Below are 10,774 nucleotides of genomic sequence, written 5' to 3'. Positions count from 1 at the left end.
AGTGGATATTAGCCCCAACGCTGATCAATGGGAGGAGAAGCCCTTGGTCCAGTGAAGGCTCGTTTCCCTAGTGTAGGGGAATGACAAGGTATTTAGATGAGAGTGGGTGGGTGGGAGTGGAAGTATCTTCATAGAATCAGGGGGAGGGAGAGGAAGCATTGAAGAGGAGGGAAAGGGGATAACATTTGAAATGTAAGTACATAAAATATCCAATAAACATAGAAAAACAAATAAAAAAAAGAACTTCTAAGCGAATTCCCATCCCTGACCACAAGTTATATAGTTATATTACAGAGTAATTGTGAATAAAATGCATGGTATTGGTACAGAGACAGGCAGGTAGATCAATGGAATAGAATTGAAGACCCAGAAATGAACCTGCACACCTGTGGTCACTAGTTCCTTGACAAAGGCACTAAAACAATCCAGTGGACAAAAGACAGCATTTTAAATAAATGGGGCTGGTTCAACTGGAGGTCAGCATGTAGAAGAATGCAAATCAATCCATTCTTATCACCCTGGACGAAGGTTAAGTCCAAGTGGATCAAGGACCTCCACATAAAACCAGACACACTCAAACTAATAGAAGAAAAAGTGGGCAAGAGCCTGAACACATGGGCACTGGGGAAAATTTCCTGAAGAGAACACCAATGTCTTATGCTCTCAGATCAAGAATCAGCAAATGGGACCTCATAAAATTGTAAAGCTTCTGTAAGGCAAAGGACATTGTCAATAGACAAAATGGCAACCAACAGATTGGGAAAAGATCTTTACCAATCCCACATCTGATAGAGAGCTAATATCCAATATATACAAAGAACTCAAGAAATTAGACTCCAGAGACCCAAATAACCTATTTGAAAAATGGGAAACAGAACTAAACAGAGTATTCTCAACTGAAATACGGAATGTCTGAGAAGCACCTAAAGAAATGTTCAACATCCTTAGTCATCAGGGAAATGCATATCAAAACAACCCTAACATGGTGTCTTGTCCTGGTTGTCCTTCCCTCTGCATGTGTCAGCCTCTCAATTCTCCCTCTGCTACACTGCATGCCCCTCACTCTTGCTCTTGTGAGGGTTCGATACCCATGTGTGGGGGTATGTCAGGGTGGGGAGGCAAGAGTGAGTGGGGGAAGCAGCCTCAGGGAGAGGGGAACGGGATAGAGGGTTTGAGGCAGGGAAACCAGTGAAGGGGATAACATTTGAAATGTAAATAAATAAAATATTCAATAAAAAAAGAAACATGGTGTCTTGTGCACTAACAGAATCAAGGACAGGGCTACCTAATGCATAGAACAGAAACTTGAAATGACTTGAATTTACCAAGATTCCTGGTGGTGAAAATAGAAAAGGGTATATAGGGGTCTCATGCTCCACTATGTTCATTGCAGCCTTATTTATAATAGCCAGAAGCTGGAAAGAACCCAGATGTCCTACAACAGAGGAATGGTTACAGAAAATGTGGTACATTTACATAATGGAGTACTACTCAGCTGTCAAAAACAATGACATAAAATTCATAGGCAAATGAACTAGAAAATATCATCTTGAGTGGGGTAACCCAATCACACACAAAAAAAATGCATGGTATGCACTCACTGATAAGGGGATATTAGCCCAAAAGCTTGGAATACCCAAGATACAATTCACAGACCACATGAAGTTCAAGAAGTAGGAAAACCAAAGTGTGGATGCTTCAGTCATTCTTAGAGGGAGGAACAAAGTTCAAGAGGAAATATCGAGACAAAGCATGGAACAGAGACTGAAGGAAAGGCCATACAGAGACTGCCCATTCTGGGGGATGCATCCCATACAGAGACATCAAACCCAGACAATACTGCAGAAGCCAAGAAGTGCATGCTGACAGAAGTCTAATATAGCTGTCTCCTGGGAGACTATGCCAGAGCCTGACAAATACAGAGGTAGATGCTTGCAGCCAACCATTAAACTGAGAATGGATCCCCAATAGAGGAGTTAATAAAAGGACTGAAGGAGCTGAAGGGGTTTACAACCTCATAAGAAGAACAACAATATCAACCAACCAGACCCCACAGAGCTCCCAGGGACTAAACCACCATCCCAAGAGAACACAGGGATGGACCTGTGTCCACATATGTATCAGAGGTTAGCCTTGTTGGGCATCAATGGGAGGAGAGGCCCTTGGTCCTGTCAAGGCTGGATGCTCCAGTGTAGGGGTTTGTCAGAGCGGGGAGGTAGGGGGGAGTGGGTGGGTGGATGAGGTAGCACCCTCACAGAAGCAGGGGGAGTGGGGATGGGAGAGCAGGTTTCTGAAGGGGAAAACAGGAAAGGAGATAACATTTGAAATGTAAATAAAAAATATCCAATAAAAGGGGAAAAGAGGAGAAACAAAGCTTAAGGAATAGGAAAAAAAAAAAGAAAAGAGAAGAAAGAGAGGAAACAGGGTACAGAAAAGGCCCTGACAGAGTTGCAGGGGAAAACCTGGGGATATAAGCAACAGATTTCTAGAAGAAAAACATTAGTGGTCAAGTGCTACAAAATAAACAAACAAATCAGGCGATAAAGTAGAGAGAAAGCTGTAAAGGCCTCCCTCCACTGTGTTCTGTGGTGCATCAAGGATTCTTGATTTCCAGGGGTTGGGAAACAGAGAACAGAACTTCCCAGGTGGAAATGGGCATCACGGGCAATTTCAAATAAGATTTTTTTCTCTCACTGAAAAACTGTCATGTATTTGTTGTGTGTTCGTGAGTGCATGCGTGTGTGCATGAATCACAGCGTGTGTGCAGATGTCAGAGGGCATCATGACGGAGTTGATTCTCAGTGTCCATCACATGGGTCCTCGGCATCAAACTCAGGTCACCAAGCTTGGCAGCAAGTGCCTTTACCCATGAGCCATCTCAACAGCCTCTCAACTAAGACTCGTAAGCGGCTAAAATGTTCATTCATAACCCCCTTGCCTCTGAAAGGTGGCACATTTTAAAAAATAATTTGTAGAGCTTTTCCCATAAAGTTTGTCAGAGGCATCAGACTATCATAGTAACCTTTCCAACAGGCCAAGATCACCCCACCCTCACCCCCATGCTCGCTGCCTCTGGTTTAAGACACATTCATGCTTTCTGCAGTATTATCCCCGTCCAAAGAAGAGTAATTTTCCAAAGGCAACCATCCCTTTGGGAGTCAAATAACCCTTTCACAGGGCTGGAAGACCATTGAAAATCATGATTTTTACTTTACAATTCTTAACAGTAGCAAAATTACAGTTATGAAGTAGCAACATAATAACTTTATGGTTGAGGGTAACCACAGAATGACAGCCTGCAATAAGAAGGTTGGAAACTGCTCTAGGGTCTGAGGCAGAAGGAGCTAAAATGCTAAAGTTCAGGTCTTCCTGGGCTTCAGAGTGAGTTCAAAGTAAGCCTGGACAATTTAGTGACATTCTATCTCAAAATAAAAAGTAAAACAGAAGTGGAGTTACACTTCAGTAGCATGCTTATTAGCAGGAACTAGGGTCTGCATTCAATTTCCTGTACTGAAAACAAAACAGAGAAGAACAAAACCCCACTCTTCTTCTCTTCTGCTGCTTCTCAAGAGAGGGCAAGCAGAGTGAAGACGGTATGTTTTCTTAGGGACCAACTACTTTATTCGTGACATGCGTCTGATATGCTTCAGCCAACTTCCAATAAAACTGAAAGATGTTGCTAATTCTCTACCCCGAGTGCCTATTCCCCATTCAGCACAGACAAAGAAGTAATAAGAAAACATTCCTGTGACTACATTTCAAAGAGCAAAATCAAGCAACAGTTTCAAGAAAGATGCAAAGAATAACTTTTTGAAATATTTAATAGGAAACAGAGGCCAAAACCGCAATAAAAATGAGGAGAGGAGAGACCTTGAATAATGAGGGATGGGTAATTGCTATTTCACCTCCAATCTTCCAGTATTCTTTACAATCAAGACCTATGTGGAGCACAACTCAAACCACGCTGAAACCAGTTCAACGACCTATATGGTCTATGATTGCTTTGATGCTAATTTTCCATTATGAATAAAGTCTGGGAAGCAACATGCTGCTCAGTACTTATTGATGAGTTCTGGCCAGAAATGGTAACTTTTCATATTGGGGAAGTAGAAAGTATCAACATCGCAATTAATAGAGATTGTGTAGTGTCCCCCCCCACCCAGCATTGCATAAACCCCAAATAATACATACCTGTAATCCTCGTGGTGCAGGTAAGAGGTTCAAAGTCAGTCTGGGCTACTGACTGAAGGGGGAGCTAATTTTCTCCTGATGCTGATGCTGGATGGGCTGGTAATGGCATCATGGGTCACGTGCTGCAGCCTATTCATTTTCCCCATTGTACTCACACCCTCTCTCTTCATTCTTCTTTAAGGAGACTTTTAGAGGGAGCTAGAGCGAAGGTTTAGTGATTAAGAGCACTTCTGCTCTTGTAAAGGACCCCGATTATATATATATGATATACCATTGGAAAATATGGATATTTACCTTACAATTCATAACAGTAGCAAAGATATATATATATATATATATATATATATGTGTATATATGTATATGTATGTATATACACACACATATATATATATATATACAAGACCTTCATAAATATAAAATACATTTTCTAAAAATTGTTTTAAATTGTGATGGCTCAGACCTGAAATTCCAGCATATGGGAGACTGTTATAGGAGGATCATAACTTTTAGGTTATCATGAATTCCTGCAGAGTAAAATCCTATGTCCCCAAAACAAACTAAATCATACCAAGCCAAACAAAAATAATTGAAAAAGCCCCAAACATTCCCATCACTAGCAATAACAGATACCATACTCTTAGGTTTGCAGAAACAAAGAAGGAAAGACATTAAGATCTCATACCCCATACACACACACACACACACACACACACACACACACACACACACACATACACACACACCATCATTTGCATCTGCCACCAAAGTGATATATCAAAAGTTCTGACAATCTTACTTTAGCATATCAGACTCATGTAAAACCCAGAGTATATGGTAGAGTTTATTTTACTTTCCTGATGATTTGTTTTCTGCGAGTTTGGACAAATGTCATGTCAAGCAGCCACCAATACAGTACCTATCATATGGAGTATGTTCACTATCCTACAAATTCTTTACCTAATCATCTCTTTCTTCTACTCAGAAGTAGCTTAAATTCTCTAGAAGCACAGGACAAGTATAAAGCTTTGAATTCAGTCAGGTAAAAGCTCATCAGTTAACTCCAACTGTGACAGATCAAGGGCTTTGATGATTGCTAGTTATGTTTCCTCGGGCAAGTGTCTTTTCCAAATTGTCTTGATTTTTATTTATATGTATGTGTCTATGTGTGCATGATTGTGCCTAAAGATGCCAGAAGAGAGTGGCAGATATTCTGGAACTGGGGTCGCAGGCAACTGTGAGGACTACCCTCTCCACACCTACACACTTGCCACACTGCCAGTCTGCCCATGAGAGCACTGGGAGCAGAGCCAGGGTCCTCAGCAAAAGCAGCAAGTGCGTTTAATCTCTGAGCCATTCCTCTAGATCCTAGGCACACATTTTAAATCAACCTTTTACTTTCTTGACTTATAAAACCAAACAGGATAAAATAAACCAAGGACAAAATGAAGAGGAGCCATTTTACCTAATTTAAAATGACATCAGTACTCAATGTCATACATTTGGAGGTGATACAGAAATTTTTTTTCCCATGGCCTTGCACATCTACCAAAAAGCTCTATCCCCAGCTTTGTATCTTTATATGTTGTATTTTTCGAGCTACAGTGTTTGACACAGTCAGTATCAATTCTTTATATTATTATTATTATTATTATTATTATTATTATTATTAATGTTCACCTTTAAAATATTTTTAGGTTTATCTATTTTACATATATAAATGTTCGTTTGTGTGTCTGTGTATTACATATATGCATTGCCCTCAGAGGTCAGAAGCAGGTGTTGGATGTTGGCCTTCATGGGAATGGAATTAAAGTTATGAGCCGTCTAGCTTCCATTGCTCCTGTCAAACTATTAGATTCATGAAGTAGTTGAACTCTTCCTTTTCTGACCCTCATATGGAGTTTCAAGTTATCATGGACCTTGTTCAGATTCCACTTTCCAAGTCATTCTGTGAATTCTTTTTTCTCCTCTTCTTCTAGGAGTCAGACTCAAGACTTTCTTGTACTTATTTCCTCAGGCTGCTGCTGCCTTGTGACATTTAGAACCCTTGGTTGAAGACATGGGGGAAAATCTGTTTACATCTGTCCCATAGAAGCACACTTAAATGGCATTTCTTCTTTTCTTTTGCTGGTCTCAAGATGTGTAATCGTTCTTTTCTTGTGTAAAAAAAGAAAGTTCCTTCCAGGATGTTCTGTAAAGTATTTTTTGTTTTCATCCTACATCTTTCTATGACCACTACATTTATACTCTTTTGGTGTTTCCAGGAAGACCCAGAATTCATCCTGAATCAACCTCCTTAACACCAGTCTGACAGACATGTACTACCTGTGCTCAGCCTCTCCTCACCTCTTTTTAAAATCCTACAGGTAGCTATCTTTGGATGACTCAATGGCAAACTGTGTCATTCCATACCAGAGTATCACTAAAGGGAGAGGTAGTCCAACATGCCTTCTTTTGTAAGTCTTTAACTCTATAAACACACATACAAATATAATTTCTGATATAAAAGATGAAAATGTGAGCAGTGGTTTGAAAGTGGACTGTTCTCCTTTGGCTCATATGTTTGAACACTTGGTCTCCAGCTGGTGGCACTCTTTCAGAAGGTTGTGGAATCTTTAGGAGGTAGGGTGCCACTGAAGAAGTGGTCACTAAGGTAACAGTCCTTGAGGTTTTATACCCAAGTTCTACTTCCTGCCCATTCTCTGCTTTCTGATTATAAATAACAATGTGACCAACTGCCTTATATTCATATTGCCATGCCTTCCCCACCTTAAGGGACTGTATTCCCTAAAACCGTGAGCCAGCCTAAGATGTTCAAGTTGTTATTTGTCAGGTATTCAGTCACAAAATTTTGAAAAACACCAAATACAATAGGGGGTGAGCTGACTCATTTTACGTGCAGGCAGAAGCATGGACTACCTCCAGGATGCTTCCATTCTTGATTCCTGGGCTCAAGGGTGGATTCCAATCACAGCCAGCAAGGGCATCAAACCTACTCACACTCCAGCTTCTGACATGATCTGACCAAGGAAATTGCCTTTTGCTGCTTCCAAGCTTATTGCTCCCCGGCTTCTTTCCCACTGATTACAACTCTCCTCCTACACAGGCTGCAAGCTCCTTCTTCCCTTTACAACACTGCTCTGCACTTGTCTTTCCAAAGACCATAATTTAAAGCATTTGGGGGAAATATCTCCGAATGTTGTTATAAGAATTATAGGATAAAAGAGATTATCTTAATTATGTCACTCTACATGGTGCAAGACCCATGCCGAGCAAATGCATTTGCAATCTCATGTCACTGGAGAAACATTAGCTCAACATATAATACATTTCTGGAATACTCTCACATTCTTATTATCTCAAATTTCATTAATACAACACAAGAACCATATGCCAAATCAATAATACATGGTGTTGAAGTAATAATCTCATTTGTCTTGCACTGGCAGGGCAGGTCTACAACAATCTAACTGGCTTGATTTCAGAGAGTCAAGAAAATCCTCTTATATTACTTTCTGGTAGCTAAAATTTTATATTAGTCAATTATGCCTTTAGATTAAGACATTGATGTTTTTGGGGAAAAAAAACTGTAAGCAGATATTAGGCATTTGCATCCAGTGGGACCCGTGGACCAAAACTAAACAGACAAGAGCAAAAGTGGCAGAGCTCAAGAGCTCAAGAGTAAACCAGTTGTGCGGAGACCTTGAAAAAATAGGAAATGGGCTCACCTAAGACAAGGGTAGACAAATTTCTAAATTTTGGAGTAGGAGCTACAACAGTGGTGGTAGCCTTTTTAAATAAATATGACTAACTTCAGAGTAAGTAATTTAACCTGGAAATTTCTTTGATACAAAAAGTACCAACATGAATAAAAAATTGATGACATTTTATGTAAATGATGGCAGCACAATAAAGACCTGCCACAAATCTGAGAGACAGACAACATGATGTTTTCATCTATCAAGAGATCAGTATGCAGATTATATAAAAAGACTAAGAAGCAAGGAAAACAGAGTAAACAACTCGACAGAAAACTTGAATGGGTAACTGACAAATTGATATTAGAGTAAAGACACATACCTAATAAACATACAGGATGTCCTCTGCTAATTCTGAATGAACAGAAAGATAAACTTTCCGATTTACCAAAAATGCCTATTAAAATAAAGCTCGGACATCATTTAACATGATTTGCATTGGCAATGCATTCCAAGACTGATGCCATCAAGGGTAAGTGGGACTACTGGGAAATGTGGATAAGAATGAATATAAAACTAATTAAATCTGTTGTGGAGAGTAATCTGACCCTACCTCATAAACATGAAGGTTCCCTTGATACAGGAATGCCACCTATAAGTATAGCTTAGAGGAAGGGATGGCAAATTATGATCTATGGACTGAACCTATCCCAAGCTTTCATTCACAATGTTTTTCACACACTTTTCAGGGGTTGAAAGGAGAAAGTAAAATACCACAAGTCTTAGAATGACATGTAAATGATAAATTCTATTGTCAGCATTTATAAATGCATTTCACCAACAAATAGCATACCTGCTCATTTACATATTTGTAGGTGGCTCCTTTAATACAAACATGGCAAATGCTACCAGCTATAACAAAGACCACATAGCCTGTAAAGTAGAACACATTTTATTATAATCAGTTACAAGGTTGGAAGACCCTGATCCTAGAGAATCTCTCACACATGTGTATAAGGAAGTTATACAAAAGACTTCCCTAGAAGGTTTCTATGTTAAAAAGAAATGGAAGCGTTGGCACACCTATAATCCAAGCTAAGCCAGCCTGGACTACATAGCCACACTGTCAAAACAAAGGAGAGAGGAGAGAGAATAAGGAGCAGGAAATCTGGGTGAATATCCATCAAGCAGTGATTGTGTCAGTGAAGCAAAGCACATTTATACAGTGAACTAAAACAGAAGAAAATAGAGCTATATATACCCACTTAGATAAACCTCTAAGAAATATGTTCGATGCAAAAGGGGGCAATACGAAACTGCTTAGGTACGTTGTGAAAAATACCCTAAATGAGATCATTCCCAATGTCTAGATATACAAGGGAGAGAATTAAAGTCTTAGAACAAGGCAGGCAAAGCTCATGCTCAGAATGCCAGTAATTTCTGCAGAGAGAAAAGGAGGTTGGGGCAACAGTATATCTGATTCTATAATGTTCTGTTTTGTTTCACAAAGAATGCCTGTAGCAAGATAAAAAGAATGTGTTTCTCAATGTGTTTAATTTGGGCATGCATGTGTTTATTACCACAGGATCTGTATCTGAAAAATATGAAATATTTTCCTAATAAAAACTACATTTCAGAGTTTCAAACCCACCATGATAGCTATTCTTTCTATTGTCCATACTTTAGCTGACCGGGGCCATTTTAGAAAATGCCCTTTGAATTACACAACACTTGGGGAAAGATATCAGGCAGGAGGTTGGGCTGGTGTCAGCCCTGCATTGTTGGGTGCTAGGCAATGCGTGCAAGCAGGCATGACTAATTACATAGTCCATAAAGCTGTGTTATCTGACTATACACCTAATTACAGTGAACACTATAGGCTATGGGTGACAAAATAATTGCTCTAACCCAAGATAAATGCTTTATGAATTTTGGAACAGAGATGGAAATGGGAAAGAATTCAGTAGTAATAGATTGTATGAGAAGCAAAGCATCTCCCAACCAGCCCCGTGCTAACACAGAGGGAGACTTTCCCAGGCATGCCTAACACAAAACGGCTTCCAATCCAACAGCAGCTTCTGGATGACAGAAATGAGTTCTTCTTGGCTCTAAGTCAAGAGGGCTACTGCTATATAACATGATCAAATCTGGATGAGAATGATGTCAACTGTGATAGGAATCTTACAGTGCTCAAACATCTAGAAGTGTCAGACATTGAACAACAATGAGGCATTACTTGCAGGTTCATACATAAGGCCTAATCTTTCCTCTACCATCCTTGACTGAAAAGGTTAGAAGTAGAGCATTCTAAGAGTTTGGAGTACTTTATAAGACAAAATTAGTGAGGAAAAAAACAAAATGGCTTGTCAGGCTATAGAAACTCTTCAATGATGTACTGTTATCTTCACTAGAAAGTTGAGAAAGCCAGTCACAAGGCATGATGTAAAACAGGATCAGGGTCTCCTTGTCATGATGGCTACATACTCTCCATGCAAGCTCAAGAAGCTCTTTGAAGTCACGCCCAAATGAATCAAAGTATACACGTTAGGTCTGGAGAGATGGCTCATCTGTTAAAAACTATTTGTTGCTTTTGATGAGGTCCCAAGTTGAGAATGAAACTGAATGTATTAAGGGTAAATGTGTTTTTCACAGTCTTGGAACATTTTATTGAAGGACTTCTAGAAGGAATAAATGCTTTAGAGGGCTCCACTCTGGAAAGGCACTAGCTGTCTTACCACTTGCTTTCATTCATGTGCTATGTAGCTTAGGCCATGCTCAGGGATCTGGTGGTATGTGCTTTAGTTCATGTATTTGGCAAGGAGGAAGTAGGGGAGATGAAGGAAGCAGAGATGGAGGGGTTAGAAAGGAAGGTGGGAAAAGGGCT

The sequence above is a fragment of the Rattus rattus genome, chromosome X (genome assembly GCF_011064425.1).
Source record: "Rattus rattus isolate New Zealand chromosome X, Rrattus_CSIRO_v1, whole genome shotgun sequence".
In the NCBI taxonomy this organism is placed as follows: domain Eukaryota; kingdom Metazoa; phylum Chordata; class Mammalia; order Rodentia; family Muridae; genus Rattus; species Rattus rattus.
Note: the sequence above shows the minus strand (reverse complement) of the source record.